The sequence below is a fragment of the Rhinopithecus bieti genome, unplaced genomic scaffold (genome assembly GCF_001698545.2).
Source record: "Rhinopithecus bieti isolate Rb0 unplaced genomic scaffold, ASM169854v2 scaffold_13351, whole genome shotgun sequence".
Lineage (NCBI taxonomy): Eukaryota > Metazoa > Chordata > Mammalia > Primates > Cercopithecidae > Rhinopithecus > Rhinopithecus bieti.
The window spans coordinates 1,008,081-1,027,030 of record NW_016807514.1 but is presented as its reverse complement, the minus strand read 5'-3'; positions in this window follow the sequence as shown (position 1 = coordinate 1,027,030).

Here is an 18,950-nt window from a genome sequence, read left to right as displayed (position 1 = left end):
ATCAGCTGATGTTGAGTTCCTCCAAAAGGCTGTTCCCCTGGGTGGGCCTGCCCTAATCAGGTGAGGGCCTGTCTGAGCCAGAGTCCCAGACTCTCTCTTCCGCTGGCCTTGAGGAAGGAAGCCACCATGAGCTCCACAGCTGCAAGGAACTTGATTCTGCCAGCAACTCTTGGAGCTTGGAAGAGGACCCTGAGCTCAGATGAGACCTCAGCCCCTGCTGACACCTTGATGGACTCTGTGAGACTCACTTGAAGGACCCAGCCTGGCTCCTGACCCCCAGCAACTGTGAGATAATGAATGGGTGTGGCTTAAGCCTCTAAATCTGTAGTGATTTCCTTCACACCACAGACAGCTGGCTCAGACACCCAGTGCCCTGTCCCTGCAGGAGCTCAGGGGGCCCATCCCACGGGTGTGCTGCGCATGGACGTCCTGTCTAGGTAAAAGGTCAGAATAGACCTTGGAATCTATAACTCATTATTCTGAGTTTCTGAACAGATTAGGAGAGGGGTATCATTCATTCATTCATTGCAACACATTTTCTGCAAGGCATATGTTGAAGCAAAAGCAGAGTTGGCACCTGCCCACTGGAGCTGAGACGCAGGTGGACAAGGTCAGACATTCACATGTTGACATGCATCAGCTGGACTATGCTGCAAAACTGAGGCTTTTGGTGCAGGGAGACCACTTGGTGGTAGTGTTGAGGGCAGGGGTTTATACTGGGCCGGGAAAGTGGAGGGCACCTTTCTGGAAACACAAACTGGTTAGGAAACATCAGTGTTACCTCCAGGTCCTCGTAAGCTTTGTAACCCACACAGATCCAAACTCAGGACCTAGGTTTGGTGTGCTGCCTCAGAAGGCACAGATGTGCACCTGCCCTTAGCACAACCCAGGTGTGGACAGGTCTGGGCCTGGACTTCCAAGTTCTCCCCCAGCCTGGGCCAGGTGCACCTTGGTGGTGTGGCTTCCAGAGCCTTCCCAAAGGTCTTCTCTCACTTCTGCTCCCATGTGGGAGTTGGAGGCCCCACCCAGTACAGTGGTTCTTCTCACTGTGGGCTCAGATGAGAAAGGAAAGGAAAGGAAAGTGGAAGAGAATCAAGAAAGCAAATTAGGGTGAGGAAGCGATTATCTTTCCTTCTGATTTAAAGGGGCTGCAGGGCTGGCTTGCTTGGCTGGCCACAGTGCCAGGGTCTGTTTGGTTTTTTTGTTTGTTTGTTTTTTAACAACACTGCAGACTGAGCTGGGGCCACGAGATGCCTCTGAGGTCCCTTACCTAGAGCTCTGGCCACACCCTCATCCTCTGTCCCAGACAAGGACCCAGTGTCCATCTGGGGAAGTGGAAAAGTTCTCCTACCGTCCTGAGTTTTGTTCCTAAACAAGGTGCTGCTCTTTCTTGCTCTCTGCACAGCAGGAAATTTGCATTTTTAATGCTCAGTGCGCATGTATTGACTGAAATTACACCAATTTGCATTTTTGAGGTGGTCAACCAGTGCAGCTGACTTTCTAACTCACATTTGATAGGAAACTCAAAGCCATAACAATTAACAGCAAAGGACCCGGAACGTGAAAGCGGTTGCTCAGCTACCCTCGGTTCTCGAGCCCTTCTTGGGGTGGGAGAGCTGAGGACAGCCAGCACAGTCAGACCCAGCCAAGCAGGTCAGCGCCTGGGGCCTGCAGTGGATGCTGGGCCTGCGGGACCCCAGGGTTACCCCTCCAGGATGGAAGGGTCTACCCAGAGCTAGGCAAACTGCAAAGTTTAGGGGACCCGGTCTCATGCAGGTGACCATTACCTGCACTTCTGACACGGACTGCAAGCTTGGGGGGATTTCCCTAAACTCCTGAGGTTTCCTAACTTGCTAGAAAGACTCGGTGTCCACTGAAAGCTGTTCTACTCATAGCCATGGTTTATCACAGGAAAGGACACAGATGAAGTCAACCCAAGGAGGAGATGGGACCGGGTCCGGGGACTCCAGACCTGAGGCTGCCAGTGTCCTCTCCTTGTGGAGTCAGGATGTGTCACGTTCTTGGCATCGAGGCGTGACAAGAGGCACGGTGCACCGCCAAGCCAGTGAGCTCCCCTGAGCCCCAGTGTCCGGGGCTTTGTCAGGGCTCCATTCTCTGTGCACGATTGATTGATTGAGCCACAGGGTTGATCTTTCTGGCATGGTCAACCCCACCTGAAGATCTGGCGCAGTCACAGTCTCAACAAAGCTTCTCCCGGAAGCTGAGGACAAGAGCAGACCTCTCTGCAGGCCAGGCCACGTTCTTTACTACACGGGGTGCTCCACTGGACCCCCTACTCCTGAGGCCAGACCATACCCTTGGAGCTGTCTCTCACCACCCAGGCTAGGAGGGGGTTGGGGCAATCCAAGAAAGAGCTTTGTGTGGTCAGGATGAGGCTCTGGGCTGGGGATCATGGGATCACATCCGGTGCTGGACCATGGGAAGAACAAAAACTCCTGAACCAGGACAGGAGGTGGAGCCAGTTGCGCTGGGCACAGCCTCAGACTGTGCTGCTGACTGCACACTGGCCTTGGTTCTCGCTGACTTTTCAGACCTCCATGGCCCTGGGCTGGTCCCTTCTCACCCATCAAGCCTCTGCTCAGAGGTCACCCCCTCCAACCCAGTAAAGATTTTAAAGTGTCCATGTGTACCCTCCTCTTCTGCTTCCTCTCCAGCTCATGACCCTGTTTTCTTTCATCCACAGATTTGTTTTGGGGGGGTCAGGGGATAAGGTATTTGTGTCCTATGACTGCTGTATCAAATTAGTGTCTCCATAAACTTAGAGACTCAACATGGCGCAAATGTATTATCTTACATTTTTAGAGGCCAGAAGTCCCAGAATCAGGGGGTCAGCAGCACTGGCTCCTGGAGGCTCCAGGGCAGCCTCCTTCTCTTTACCTTTCCCAGCTGTCGGAGGCCGCCTCCAATCCTTGGCCCATGGCCGCCTCCTCCGTCTTCAAAGCCAACAGCACAGCATCTTTCCATCTCTCTCTCACCTCTGCTTCCTCCTTCCATCTCCCCGTCTCACTCTGGCCCTCCCGTCTGCCTCGTACAAAGACCTCTGTGATGGCATCACTCCCCGCAACCCTGACTACTCCAGGATAAATCCCCACCTCAAAATCCTTACATTAATCCCACCCAAAAAGGCCCCCTGTGAGGTTCTGGGATGAGGATGAGGACATCTTTGGGGGACATTTTTATGCTGCCACAGGAGGAGATGATCTCTGTATGATCCGTAGCTATGCCAAACCCTACAGTGCCTGCACTACGACTGAGTGTCTACATGCCTGTTCTTACACCAGACCAGACGTTTCCTGAAGGCAGGGACTCGCTCATGCTGTGCCTTGGTTCCTAAGTGCCCGGCATGCAGCCCACAGCCCACAGCACACGGCCCATGGCCCACAGCACATGGCCCACAGCACACAGCACACAGCACACAGCAGGGGGTTCATCTTGATGCATGCAGTGAAGTAGTGGATTAATTCAGCAGAGGGAGTTCACAGGGTGCGTGCTGCCTGCCTGACCTGGAGAATGGTTCAGAGGGCAGGTGGGCTTGGGCCCCGGGTGCCCAGTGCAGCAGTGGGTACAGAAGCATCCACACAGGAGCCCGCGTTGGGGGCCAGCACTTCACTTGTCAGAGGCTGGACCCGCCAACCTCAGTGCTGAGCAGTGCAGGCCAAGGAGTCCCATCTGTCAAAGAAACCCATGGTGGATGGTAGCTGAAGCGATAAGAACAGATGTTATTCAGGAACGATTACAATAGAAAGAGACCTGGGTATAGAACCAGGATCAACTCCAAACACACCATGGGCAGTGAGGATTTGCAGCCAACGAGCAGGGCGGGGTCCACGGATGGAAAGTGACTAGGAGGAAACATTGGGGGCTGGGGGTTTCAGGCTCGAGCCACATAACAGGATTCTTGATGAAGGTAGGCTAGGGTGGTCAGACTTTCCTGGCAGATGGTGGGGTATGAGGAACCTAATTAGATATTGGAGGTGGGGGTTTCAGGCCAAAATGACTTAGCAGGGCTCTTGGTAAAACTGGATTTCATAGGAAAGTGTGGGCATGGGCCTTGCTGGAGGCGGGGGTCAGCAGCCTGCCTCAAGTTTGCACAAGTGAGGAATCTCTGTCATGTCGAAGTCCTGTTCGGAGTGGGAGGCTGCAGGAAGCCAGCAGCGCAGCCATGGAGCTGGTTCCCCACCTCTGTCCCCGCAGAGCTCTGCCTTCTCCCCAGCTCTCCTCCAACATGGATGCTGTCCCAGCCAGGAACCTGTGAACCACAAAGAACAACCACCAGCAACTTCCGATGCCAGCCACGGGTACCCGGGACCCTGGAAGATGCTCAGGCCTCGGGACACCCAGCCCCTGGCTGCCTCCTCACAGCAGGACTTGAGTGCCGCTACATTCAGGCAGCATTGGGGGTTTGGAGGTGCCCCCCCTCCAATCCCACCAGCCTCCCTTCAGTTCCAGAATGTGTGGCTTCATTGCTCATCCCGCACCCACATGACCTGTGCTGGGAGGAACCGTGGACATCAGTGGATGAGCTCGTGTTAGCTCAAAATAAACAACTGTTGCCATCTGCTTCCTGTGGCCGAGTCCTCCCACTGGGAAACCCCGTCTCTCTGCATCCTTGGTCTCTTCTTGCATGGAAGGTGGGCCTGCTTTGCTTCTGAGTGAGTCAGACATCCTGAGCTATTGTGTTTTGCCTCTAATTTGTTTTTAAAAGTCTCCAGAGGCCAAAATAGCATAATCTTCTTCAGGCACATAAAGGCAATTTATGGGAACCTGCCTGTCTCTACAGTACTGACTTCAGAAAGGCTAAACCTCGTGAGATCCTCTCTGCAAGCCTGGGCCACTCCTCCGTGTTCGGACCCGCAACAGAGCCACTGTTGTCAATCCCCAACATTCAAGATGAAAGGAAGCCCTTCCCCAAGAAGCAGAATGTGTCCTCTTGCTCACAAATACTGAACAGCACACTGGGGCTTCTGCACTGGGTGGAGTTAGACAGACTTTATAGGGGTTAACTGGTCATTTGCACAAGACTGGATGCCAGGAGGGCCAGTGACCCGACAGTTGGCATATTGCAGGCCGTCTTCCCAGCCTGGCAAGTGCCTTAGGTTTGCTCACTGGGGAAATGAGTTTGCAGGACTGGGTTGCAGCATAGCACAGTGATCACGTGCGGATGCTGTGTGACCTCAGGCTAGTGTCTAGGCTTCTCTGTGTCCTCATGCCTCAACCTAGTCTTCACTAACTGAAAACAGCAGTGGGACCAGGCAATCTCCAGAGGACATGTGTAATCCCAAACCATGATTCCTTTACAGCTTTTCAGTATGTCTACGTCTTTACTCTTACGTAGTTCGTGTTTTCATATGACTGGGTGACCCCACAGCAGAGCTGAGGCTCAACAGTTTTTATGAAATAAATGAATTAATATGTCAGCTAATAAATAAATAATATGAAGAACAAAGACACCCTGCTGCTTCTTGACCTTTGAAGGTGACACCAGTGCACAGTCCTTATCCAACATCTTCCCTTGGTTTAACCACCTTCTTGTTCTCAGCCAGGTAACCTCAAACGCAGTCGAGGGCCTGCTCTTGAGTAAAATTCATTTTTTTTCTTTCCTTTTTCTTTTTTTTTTTGGAGACAGAGTCTCACTTTGTTGCCCAGGCTGGAGTGCAGTGTCTCGATCTTGGCTCACTGCACCCTCCACCTCCCAGGTTCAATTGATTCTCCTGCCTCAGCCTCCCGAGTAGCTGGGACTACAGGCGAGCACCACTATGCTCTGCTACATTTTGTATTTTTAGTAGAGACATGTTGGCCAGGCTGGTCTCGAATTCCTGACCTCAAGTGATCCACTGGCTTCAGCCTCCCAAAGTGCTGGGATTACAGGCGTGAACCACCACACAATTCTTGTATGTAATATGTTTCCAGAATGAACTTGCTACTTACGATATTTAACTACAATGAAAAAAGCTGTCTACTCATTGGGGGTCTCCCTAGAAGTCACTCTACGTTTTCCATTAATTTGTCAGAGGGTTTTATGATGACAGAGATGAATGAGTTTGCCAGGTGAACTGGGAGCCTCACCTGAAGGACTTCAGTCTCAGCTGGAATGAACTGTGCCGCCCACCTGTGCACGCACCCATCCAGTCACCTTCTCACACACCCGTCCATCTGCTCCATACTAAGGACTCAGCACCTTTGGTGAGCCAGGCAGCTTGTGACTCCCCTGTCATTTCTGCTCTGACCCCAGAAACACCCAATAGAAGGGAAAGAACTTCCTTGACAAGTGTGGACATTGCCTTGTTCTCAAACACCAAAGTATACGCTGAGGCTGCAGCACCCCTGGCGGAGGTGGGAGGGGCTTCCCAGGCAGCCCCTGGGCATCTGCAAGGACCAGGTACTGAGATGGCCAGAGGCAAGGCCTGCCCTGCTGGAACGAGGGTCCGGTGGGAGAAACAGAAAAAGAAGGAGGAGGAGAAAAAGAAAGATGACTGCGGAGGGGGAGGAGGAGACCCTGCCATGGGCTGTGGCACTGGAGGGCGATCCAGCTGATCGAAACAGGGAAGGTGGGAAACTTCTCAGGAGAGCTGACACTCACAGGAGTCCTAAAGGACTAGGGCAAATTGACCAAGGGACATGAGTGCAAGGAGGAGCTCTCCAAGAGGAAGCGCTGGCCGATGCAGGGGCCCACTGGTGAGTGAGGTGGACAGAGGGCTTCGGGGACGAGCACACGAGGCAATGGCAGGGCTGAGGGAGGAGTGGGCAGAGCAATGGTGAGTACCAAGGAGCACGCATGGAGGAAAGAGGGGCCAGGCCCTGGAGAGCCTCCAGTGCTGTGCAGAGGATCTGTGTCCTATCAGAGCAACAGGGAGCCCTTGCTGCATCTCAAGTCAGGGAGTGGCATCCCCACGGCGGGGGCCGCCATCACTGTAACTTACTGAAAGCTTGTTCTGTGCCCAATGCTGCTTCCAGGGCAGGGCCTGTGACGACTCAGCTAACAGAACCACGAGAGGTGGAAATTATCATTAACCCCATTTTATGGATGTGGAAATTGAAGCACAGAGCAGTTAAGTAGCTTGCCTGAGGACGTGCCGCTGGAATTTCGGATGCAAAGCTCGGGTTTGAGCCCAAGCCACCTGGCAGAACCTGTGGCTTAGCCATTTTGCTCCGCTGCAGCACAGGGCCAGTGTGCCTGTGACCTTTGATCCTGCAGCTCTTGAGAAGAGGGTGACCATGGGAGGGGGCTGCAGAGAGTCTCAGAAGCTTGGACACCCGACGTGCCACTTCCTGGAGTGTTTCGGGACCTCGCCTCTGACCTCAGTGTCTGGACCCCACTCAACAGACACATTCATTCTCAGGAAAGCCCTTGTCTGGTTAATCATGCTGAGTAGAAATCAGAGGGTTTTTTCTTTTTTTTTCTTTTTTTTCATCAAGAGTCTGAAAGCTCCATTTTCAAAGGGTGCCTCTCACTGAACAAATGAATAGCCATCTCCTTATAAAGCATTCTGCTTTGAAATTCTGGGATGAAAGGGCCAGAGCACAAATGATTGCAGTGCTGGTAATAATGGTAACAATAATCACGATCATCATACTGTACCAGGATTTTATTTTTGAACTCAGGGGAGGGCTTATTTGTGCTCTCGGGCTTCAGACTGAAAGCCTGAACCAGGCCCTTCCTAGAAGCAGGGATGCGATCAGGCTGAGAAAAGTTTCTCGTGCGGAAACAGGGCCTCGGGTAAAGTAGTGCGCTCACCTTGGGCTCTCCCCTCCCTTCCCTGGGACTTTCGAAAACCTGACAAAGGTGTTTTAGTCCCTGGCAGCAGCCGCTGGGACCACCGGGGACGAAAACGTGTTAAAATCCAGGACAAACATTCCGCAGCATCTCGGGGCCAGGCCACGTGTCTGTCCCGCACTGCAGCCTTGCGGGGTGGGAATGTCTGTGCTGCCCCAAATACAGGGAATCCCTCACCTTGGAGCAGGTCAGTGAGCGCCTCAGACAGTGGTGTGTGCGGAGACTCAGGAAGCGGCCCACACTGGAGTGGAGGAAAATGAGGGAAATGGATTTCTGTCCCCGCCCCAACAACCAGGCCAGTCCCCGCGCCATGTCCTTCTAATCCGCGCTGCGCTCGCTCCTCTGGCTGAAGGTCATCTTCCACTTCGTGCTGGGAGCACAGGGAGCTGCCAGGCAGGCTGCGCTGGGGGAGAGATCACAAGATGCTCACATCAGCGGACCGTCCTTGTTGAGCTGCAGAAAAATAAGAGAAATCGCGGGAGAAAGTGAAAGGAACAGAGCCTTTGGAGCTGGAATGTGCTCTCCAGCCACGACACTTACTTTTGCAGGCTCTCTGTGGGAAATGGCCTTGAAAAGATGGCAGGACGGTGTCCCCTTCGTGCGTTTCAAGATGCAGTTCCCCGGGTGTCCTCCCTTCCCCTGTGTCATGCAGAGTCGGGGTGGGGACAATCCTCCTGCAGGCCCTACAGCAAACGACTCGGGGTTGCCCAGGCGTTCAAGCATCAGAGGTGTTGAAATGAGGAGGAAGTGACAGGATGATTTAAGGAAGTTGGGCAACTCTTGTTCACGGGGCACTGTCAGGGGCAAACGGGGGAAGGTGAGTTTTCGGACTTCTCCACCCCAGTGAGAGGACACAGAGGAAACAGAGCCCACTTTGCCCTCTGAATACAAAGGAGCCCTCAGCTGAGTGAATGACCAGAGGCTATGGGAGGGTTTGGCTTAGAGAATTTTCTGGTTAACAGAGGATGAGGCAATGATTTCATCTTGGTTCACGACCTCACAGGAAACCCTTAATAAACACCTCGCCTCCTGGTCTCCATTGGGAACCTCAGTGCAGGGAAGAGAAGGTGACCCTTACCTGCTGACCAAGGCTCATGGGGTCAGCACTGTTGCTGTTCAGGACACAGACAGAGTGCAGGGAAGGAAGGATGGAGAACCGCCGGGATGTCTCGCTTTTTCAATTCTTGTTTGTTTCCCTTTGCAGACTTTAGGTGCACGTAATTTGATGAATGCCATGCCTAGGTTCATGACTCGCCAGCCATGCCTGGCCCACTTTTGCTAGTATTATTGTTACTTTCTGAGACAGAGTCTAGCTCTGTCGCCCAGGCTGGAGTGCAGTAGCACTATGTCGGCACACTGCAGCTTCTGCCTCCCGGGTTCAAGTGATTATCCTGCCTCAGCCTCCTAAGTAGCTGGGATTACAGGCACATGCCACCATTCCTGGCTTATTTATTTATTTATTTATTTATTTATTTTGAGATGGAGTTTCACCCAGGCTGGAGTGCAGTGGTGTGATCTCAGCTCTCAGCTCACTGCAACCTCTGCCTCCCAGGGTTAAGCGATTCTCCTGCTTCAGTCTCCCAAGTAGCTGGGATTACTTGGTGGCACCTGCCACCATGTCTGGCTAATTTTTTGTATCTTTTTTTTTTTTTTTTTTTAGTAGAGACAGGGTTTCATCACGTTGGCCAGGCTGGTCTCGAACTCCTGACCTCAGGGGATCGACCTGCCTTGGCCTCCCAAAGTACAGGGATTACAGGTGTCAGCCACCACACCCGGCCTAATTTTGTATTTTTAGTAGAGACGAGGTTTCACCATGTTGGCCAGGCTGATCTTGAGCTCCCAACCTCAAGTGATCCTCCTGCCTTGGCCTCCCAAAGTGCTGGGATTACAGGCGAGATCCACTGTGCCTACTCTATTATTATTATTATCATCATCATCATCATCGTTGTTGTTGTTATTTTTAGTTTCTTTATTTTATTTATTTATTTTTTGAGACAGGGTCTCACTCTGTCACCCAGACTGGAGTACAGTGGTGTCATCTCGGCTCATTGCAGCTTTGACCTCCTGGACTCAAGTGTTCCTCCCTGCTCAGCCTCCCAAGTAGCTGGGACCACAGGTATGCACCACCACACCCAGCTAATTTTTGTATTTTTGTCTAGGCAGGTTTCACCATGTTGTCCAGGCTGGTCTCGAACTGCTGGGCTCAAGCAATCCTCCTGCCTCATCCTCCCAAAATGTTGGGATTACAGGCATGAGCCACCAAGCCAGGCCTAGTTTCTTTATTTTTAACAACACAAGGCACTCCCATGAATCTACTGTGCCACCCAGGAACTAGCAAAATAACTAGCAAATGACTTGCATGTGCCTATAGACGTCTCAGGATTAGTGCTGACCACTCCTTCTCTGAAAATAGCTGTGTCATATCTACGTGGATGCCTAAGAGCAGATTATTTATCTTATCTAATTTTCTGGCCTTTATTTTGATAAAGAATATCATGCTATATGTAGTCTTTTGGTACCTGCTTTTTTTCACTCAACCCAATTACTAATTAAGTTGAATTTTTCTTCAAATGTTTATTGGTCAGTTCTATTTTCTCTTTTGTGAAATGTCTGTTTCTATATTTTTGTTCACTTTCTCATTGGTGCGTTTTTCTTTGCATTAATGATGTCTGGTTTTAAATATATATGCACACACAATACACACATATATACACATTATATACATACACATATATGTAATTAATACTAATGCTTTTTCAATTATATATGTCAGAAATATCTTCTCCCAGTTTGTAGCTTGTCTTCATTTTCTTGAAGGAATTTTTAATAAACAGAAGTTCTTAATTTAAATGTCAGTGTATCCATTTTTTACTTAAGTGCTTTGTGTATTTTGTTTAAGAAATCCTGGGATCTCAGGAAAGCGTCTCACTCTGGTTCATGGTGGACACTTGATATATATCACCAAATGAAGGAAGGAAGGAAGGAAGGAAGGAAGGAGGAAGGAAGGAGGGAAGGAAGGAGGGAAGGAAGGAGGGAAGGAAGGAGGGAAGGAAGGAGGGAAGGAAGGAGGGAAGGAAGGAAGGAAGGAAGGGACAAATGAGTGACTGAGTGGCCAGCACTTCAGTCAGGCTAAGAATGTTAGGAACAGTAACTTATCTACCTCCCCAAGTTCCAAGAGGAGAGCCTGTGTGTTAGACGTAGCGGCAGACAGCTAGCCTCCTGCCTCTTGTGTGGGTCACCCAGTGAGCAAAAGGCCAGAGCAGACCTTGGCCAGGACTCCGACTCTGGAACACACACCACAAACCTATCTCTGCGGCTGCCTCCTGGAGCTAATGATTCTTACTTTCCAGGGCTGCTGTGGGGTTAAATGGCTCAGATTGGGAAAGCATTTGGCACATAGTAGCTAGTTTATTATATTAGCTAGTACTGGTACCATCATCCTCATCCTCATCCTCATCATCTCAGCACAGACTGGGCGTTCAAAGATTCTTTTTGAATGAGTGAATGAGCAGCTATGCTGGCTCGGGAGTAACAGTGCTTGTTTTACAACTGAGGCCAGTAGACTCAGTCACTGAGTCTCCATCTCAAGCCTCATTCTTTTTTTTTAAAAAAATTATTATTGCTAATGTAAATAGCATTTTGATTAAAAATAACATTTCCAAATTAAAAAGAAATTACGTGAGGCAGCTGGATTCTTCTATCTGTTTTTTCATTCAATCTGTTGCAATATGTTGTTTTGGTTGAAGAATAGGAAAGAACCTGGCCTCAAACTTCCAATTAGTTAGAAAAGAGATGAGTGTCTTACTAGCCTTCTCAGGTAATATGGGTATCTTGTTTGACATCACCCCGAAATTTGACAAGTGGGCGTTTCTTTGATAAGTGGTGGTTGATTAATGATGGGTTGTAAGGGGAATTCCGTGCCCATGCTTTTTGGACTCTATTACATTACAATCCACTGGTTTATCTTACTTTGAGTGGACATTTTACCCATGCATGATTTCTTTAAACAGCTTTATTGAGATGTAATTCATATGCTATACAATTCAGCCATTTAAAGTGTATAATTCAATAGTGTAAAGTGTGCATTTCAATTTAACGTGGTGAATTTTGGTGTATCTGCAGTGTGTGCAACCATCACCAAAGTCAATTTTGGAATGTTCCGTCACCTCAAAAAGAAACTGTGCCCTTTAGCTATCACTCTTCTATCCTCCTTCCACCACCCCCGCCTTAAGCAGCCACTGATCCATTCTCAGTCTCTTTAGAACATCCTAGTCTGGACATTTCCTATAAATGAACAACACGTGGCCTTTCCTGTTTGTTCTTATACTCAGCACCATGTTTTCAAAGGTTGTCCGTACACTCAGCGCCATGTAAATAACATTTTGATTAAAAATAACATTTCCAAGTCAAGTTAAAAAGAAATTGTATGAGGTGGCTGGATTCTTCTGTTTTTTCATTCAATCTGTTGCAATATGTTTTCAAAGGTTTTCCATGTTGTGGCAAGTGTCAGTGTTCCCCTCCTGTTTCCGGTCACAGAACATGATGCCACTGTCTGGATAAATCACCTTGCATGGATCCATCATCCGCTGATGGGCATTTGGGTGTGTCCACTGCTTGACTGTTGTAAATAATGCTGCTATTAACATGTGTGTACATGTGTGGACTTTCATTCCTCATTCTTAACACCCCAGGTGGGTTGACATCCCCAGGGAGGGCCTCTGTCTAATGCTGAAAGCCATTGGTGTGGCGGTACCTGGTGGATAGAGTCAGTGTGTTCTGGACAGAACTGTGGCCTCCAAAGACTACTATGCTGAAGCCCCAAACCTCCACTGAACGTATTTGGAGACACGGCCCTGAAGGAGGTAATTAAGGTTAAATGAGGTCATAGGAGTGTGGCCCTAGTCCTATAGGGCTGGTTTCTTATGAGCAGAGGAAGAGACATAAGGGATGCACACACACACCGGGGGACGTTGGGGACACATGAGGACACAGCCAGAAGACAGCCACCTGCAAGTCAAGGAGAGAGGCCCAAGGAGAATCCAACCCTGACAGCACCTTGATTTGGATTTTCAGGCTCCAGAACTGGGATAAGATGAATTTCTGTCATGTAACACCCCCAGTCTGCGATCTTCTCCTACTGCAGCCCTAGGAAACGAAAATCCTCACTGTAGAATGGACTGTAGAATTTATTGTCCAAGCTAGGGTGCTTTGAGTGCAAGGGGGCTACCGTGAACCCAAGGACCACAGCTCCAGGCAGACCAGAAGATATGGGTCACCCTGCTGACCAAGAGCCCCCTTCCCTCTGGGGAACTCACTTCTCCTAGATTGGCAATCACCTTCCTAAACACTATGCAAAGAAACCTATCTGCCCCCTCTTCCCATCTCAAGCCAGGGTTCGTGAATATCTCCAATATCCCAATCCCAGAACACTTAATAACTTTCCACCTGCATCTTTGGGACTTGATATTTGATCAGAGGCATCTGGGCATGGAGAAAACCCAATCTCAGCAGACCCTCACCCCAAGTTCAGGTTTCAAAGGGATGTTTGTCTGGTCTATGTTTGCTGAAATTCGCTGGAATACAATAGAAAATAATATGAGAGTAGATACCTCATTTGTTGGATTCAGCCATCATGGAATAAATTTTGGCTAAATGAATGAATAAATGAATTGAAGAATGAGTAGGTCTAAACTGCCGACTGCATTATTCAAAGAGAAGTTAACCCAAATATGTGCGGGCCATTATTTTTCTACCAAGTTTCTTAGAGGCGCAGGCATCTCTGTATCCTGCACAGCATTTAGCAATACCTTGTGTACAGTCATACAGTCAGTCTTCACTAAATTCCTACTGAATAAGTTATGATTCTCATGAACCTGTGTGGCTGTGGCACAGGCTTTCCTGCATTCTGATTCTACTAACTATCTTCTGGGATCCAGACACTATCATTTCACAGTCATACATGGGATCTTTTTGCTCTTACAGGCAAGGAAGTCTAGGGAATGTAGTTTGCAGGTTTCTAACCCCTGAGAACAGGAGAGAATTTGGAAGAGTGATGATGGCACTGAGAACCACAGAAAACAGTCAGCCAATGACCTTCAGAGATTTTCAATGAACAATTGTGCATTTATATCTTACGTATCTGTCTATATTGTGAAAACCCTGTGAGGGCAGGGACCAAGGGTGTTTAATTTACCAAAGCATACTTGGGACCCAGGAGGATGTGCAATAATGCATAAAACTTAAGTTAATAGACACTTGATGGCTGTCCTCAGGTGTACATCAAGTTCAATCAGTTTCACTGATAGTGGGCCTCATACCAAAAATGGTGGCTGTTTGAGAGTGCCCAATAGGACAGGTTTTCATAGTTCATCCTCAGCCTGGTCCCCGAGACATGGTTCTTCCCCTCCCATTCTCTGGATGTGAAAATCACTGTCAGGGAGGTGACGTCACTGGTCTAAGATCATGCAGCTGGTAGGAGGTGGAGGTAGAACTTGAAATTATTTGTTTAATTCCTAAAACAAAACAAAACCCAGAAACAAAACCAAGCAACAAAATTGTGTTCTTCTGAGTAACATGCTTCCTCTTGCTTGATACAAGTGTCTATGCTGATTTCACGGACCTGTGTGTCCTGGGAAGGGGGTGGGACGGCAGGGAGGGATGTGTCCTGGGGGTGGGGGGAATGTCAGGGAGGGACGTGTCCTGGCAGTGCTCCTCCCCAGTGCAGACTCTGGATTGCTATCGCCACTTTCTATAGCTTGGGAAAAAGAAACTCCTTGAGTTCATTTGGGAAGCCTTGGGCCTGATTCAGCATCTAAACATCTGCTCAGACACGGAGATCCCTGTTGCCCTCTCGTGAGCCTTCTGTTGGTGCCTACAATTAAGAATATTCATCAGAACACACACCCAGAGCCAGGAGGAGTCAGCCTCCTGGGAGACTCAGCATTTACTTCTTCACTCAGTGAAAAGTCCAGCAGCACCGGAACAAAGGGATGACGAATTTCTTAGCTTCACCACCCCATCCCAATGCAAATCTCAGCCAATAATATGACTTTGAGCTTTGGTGAAACAGGTGTAGATAAAAATGTATAAGCGATAATGTGAAGGTTTAGCTTAAAACTCACATGTTATGTTTATGTTTCTTTGTAGCCCTGTGATTCTACATTTATCTCAGTCTTCCTCTTTGATTATGACTTTTTTTTTTTTTTTTTTTTTTTTTTTTTTTTTTTTTTTTTTTTTCTGAGAAAGAGTCTCACTCTGTCACCCAAGCTGGAGTGGAGTGGTGCAATCTTGGCTTACTGCAACCTCTGCCTCCTGGATCAAGCTATTCTCCTGCCTCAGCCTCCCGAGTAGCTGGGATTGCAGACATGCACCATCATGCCTGGCTAATTTTTGTATTTTTAATAGAGATGGGGTTTCACCATGTTGGCCAGGCTGGTCTTGAGCTCCTGACCTCAGGTGACCCACCTGCCTGGACCTTCCAAAGTGCTGCGATTACAGGCATGAGTCACCGTCCCTGGCCGATTATAACTTTTAGTAATAGTAGGTAAGATTGCTCCCTAGAAAAATTAGAATCCTGAAGAAATGAAGGCTGTGTTTGGGTTTTAACTGCTTTGCAGATAAGCACTTGCTCCCTCTGTCAATTTAGGATTATAGCTGGCCAAAAGTTATAGAAAACTGGAGCAAACTACAGCTTAAACTAATGAAAGATTTCCTTTTATTGCCTGATAGCGAATCTGGAGACAGGTAATTTGGGGTTCAAATGGACATCTGTGATGTCTCAGGGCCCTGGACTACTTGTATTATTTTTCCCTGATATTATCAGAGTGCAGCTTCTACCCTCAAATCTGTTACTGCATGATGACAACATGGCTTCTCCACCTTTTGCATCTCATCTGCATCCCAGCCAGGACTAAGGACAAGGAAGGCAAAAGATATGTGGTAACGGGTCAGTCCTCTCCTTAAGAGTTTTGCCGGAAGTCACATCAAATAACTTCTGCTTACACATCATTGGCCAGAACCGTGTTACGATACACCCTAGGTATAAGAGAGGTTTGCAAACATAAACTCTTGACTTGGCACATTTGTTATACCCTCTCCCACCCCTCACCACCACCACCGCAGTTTTGTTAGTAAGGAAGAAGAGGAGAATGAACATTGGATGGTCAGTGGCAGCATGTCACATTCTTAGCAATTAGCCATGTTTCATCAAATAAAACAAAAGTGGACATTTGCACATCAGCACAATATCAAAGGTGAAACTCAGGACCAGCATTGTGCAGGGATCAACTCTACTGTACATAGGAAAATAACCATCAGGACAGCAATTCGTAGCATTTGGCTACCACTGCCTTGAACACATCCTGCCTGCCAGGGGCTCCCCTGCACGGTGTAGTCAGAGTGTGGGAAATAAATGGACTGAGCTGTGACTTTGTCTCAAGTGTCCTCCATGGGAGGTACTAAAGGAGGCCTCGGCATTGGGCAAGTCAAGTCTGGGTCACTTGTCAGCCCTTCCCAGCTGAATGCTCCTCTGACATATGCTCACTTGATCAGGTAGCCATGGTGGATGTTGCAAAACTCAATACCTGAACACCGGTTGGGTCATAGCCTGGACCCCAGCCTGGAGCTTCCTCTCCTAGGAACCATCTCTCCGTCTAAGGAAAAGCCAGTGATTGCCTGGCTCTGTCTGTGGCCGGCCTCCACTTCAGTGCCTGGGCTGCATGGGTGTTAAATTTTTAAAATAGTAGGCCCGGGTATGCTAATGTTACCAACCCTTCTGGGTCTTTGTGGAGGTTAAATGAGATCACAAATGTGAAATGCATCCTGCCGAGGCTGATGCTTATAGACGAGGGTAAGTTTTAGGCAGAAACTAGAGTGAACCAGGTGGGTATCTGTTCTGCATCAGGCCACTCAATAAGTGAAATGTTTTCCTCCCTTCCCAGCATGTTCCAGAAGCTTCTTCAAGTCCAAGGACAGCAGCTCAGACAGGGCACTGCTAGAGGAAGTGACTTTTCTGCTCAATTACCCTCTACGTTGGTGGTGAGTGGCCTGTATGCCGCCAGATCTGCTGCTTGGGGAAGATGAGGTCCTGCAATGACTGGCCAAAAAGGGGGCCACAGGAGGGTCAGCTGCTTTTTCATGTTTTAAGAATGGGTATCTTGGCAGATACTGAGTTCCAACAAAACTCTAAAAAAATAATAATGCTGATGGTGTGATGGTGATGGTGGTGGTGGTGATGATGGTGGCTCTGATGGTGATGGTTGTGATGGTGGTGGTGATGGTGGTGATGGTCATGGTTGTAGTAATGGTGGTCGTAATGATGGTGATGGTGGTGACAGTGATAGTGATGATGATGGTGGTTGTGATGGTGAGGAGGTTGTGATGGTGATGGTCATGGTGGTGGTGATAATGATGGTGGTGGTGGTGACAATGATAATGTTGGTGGTGGTGATGATAGTAGTGGTGGTGACGGTAGTGATGGTGGTGGTGAAGGTGGTGATGGTCATGGTTGTAGTGATGGTGGTCATAATGATGGTGATGGTGGTGAAAGTGATAGTGATGATAATGGTGGTTGTGATGGTGAGGAGGTTGTGATGTGATGGTCATGGTGGTGTTGACAATGATAATGGTGGTGGTGGTGGTGATGGTGGTGGTGCTGCTAATGATGGTGGTGGTGGTGGTGGTGACGATGGTGGTGATGATGGTGGTGGTGGTGATGGTGGTGATGGTGATTGTGGTGGTGGTGATGATGGTGGTGGTGATGATGGTGGTAGTGCTGGTAGTGATGGTGGTGGTGGTGATGGTGGTGGTGATGACGGCGGTGGTGTTGATTGTGGTGGTGATGATGGTGGTGATGCTGATAGTGATGGTGATGATGGTGGTGATGAGGAGGGTGGTGATGATGGAGATAATGATGATGGTGATGGTAATGATGGTGATGACTTTTTATTGGTACATAATATTTGTACATATTTTGGAGGTATGTGTGATATTTTGATTCATGTATATAATGCATAATGATCAAATCAGGGTAATTGGAATATCCATTCCCTTGATCATTTATCTTTTCTTCATGTTGGAAACTTTCCAATGCTTTTCTTTTAGCTATTTAAAAATGTACAGTAAATTATTGTTGACTATAGTCACCCTACTGTACTATTAAACATGCCTATTAACCAACCTCTTGAGGACTTTTATGGAACGATCACAGCTCTCCCCTCTAGACAGAAGCACAACCCTGAAAGATGTATTATCTAGCCATCTTAGAATTCGAGGTGAACCTATCACTCCCACAATCCAATGTCATTTACAAGCCCCCGCCTCTGGTGTCTACTTCATGGATCAGAGCTTTGGAGGCAGAGGAAGGGATGCAAACTCAGCATGCTTTATGGGAAACATGCATTTTTCTTTCTCACAAATTCTGACATTATCAAGTTTAGGGGCCTGAGAAAAACAAGATACAAATTATCTTCTTGAGTTGTTGGTGCCCATGAGTGTAGAAGATTGTATGACTTGTATGTGCAGTGTCCCCTGTCCTCCTTGTGTGAGGTCTATGCTTCCTTACTCCCCACCCAACATCAGCCTGGCCCTGTGACTTGCTTCGCCAATGAAATGTGAGTGGAGGTGACATATGCCCCTTTCCAGGAGAAGCCGCAAGGGCTATGGCATGAATCTGCCATGATTCCTTGCCCTGTGCTATGTGACTGGGATGTCCCAGGTAAGAGCAGCTCCTTCAGGTTGGGTCACAGGATGAAGACAGTATGGAGCAGGGCAAATGCCAGCTGTTGGAATTTGTGATCATGAACAAGAAGTCAACCTTTGTTGAGTTAAGCCAACTCTTGGGGTTGTTTGTTGTTGCAATATAATCTAGTGTGAGCTGGCTGATGTGGTTTATGAATTGACTTGGAAGAGGCATTGATAGCCCAGGCTCAAAGCTGCTGTCCAGCTTTGCCACTTCTGTGTGGAGCTGATGGTCTCCAGACCCTGCTCGGCTGCTCCCAGGTCAGACCTCCAGCTCTACCTGCTTGCACATCATCCATTTTGGGAGCTCCTCTTCCCAGGCCCTGATTGTTCCCAATGACCCTCACTCACTAGCACTTTCTTTACCCTCTTAAGGCTCAATCAACACGATGAGTGCATGTTCTTACCTCCTGTACTC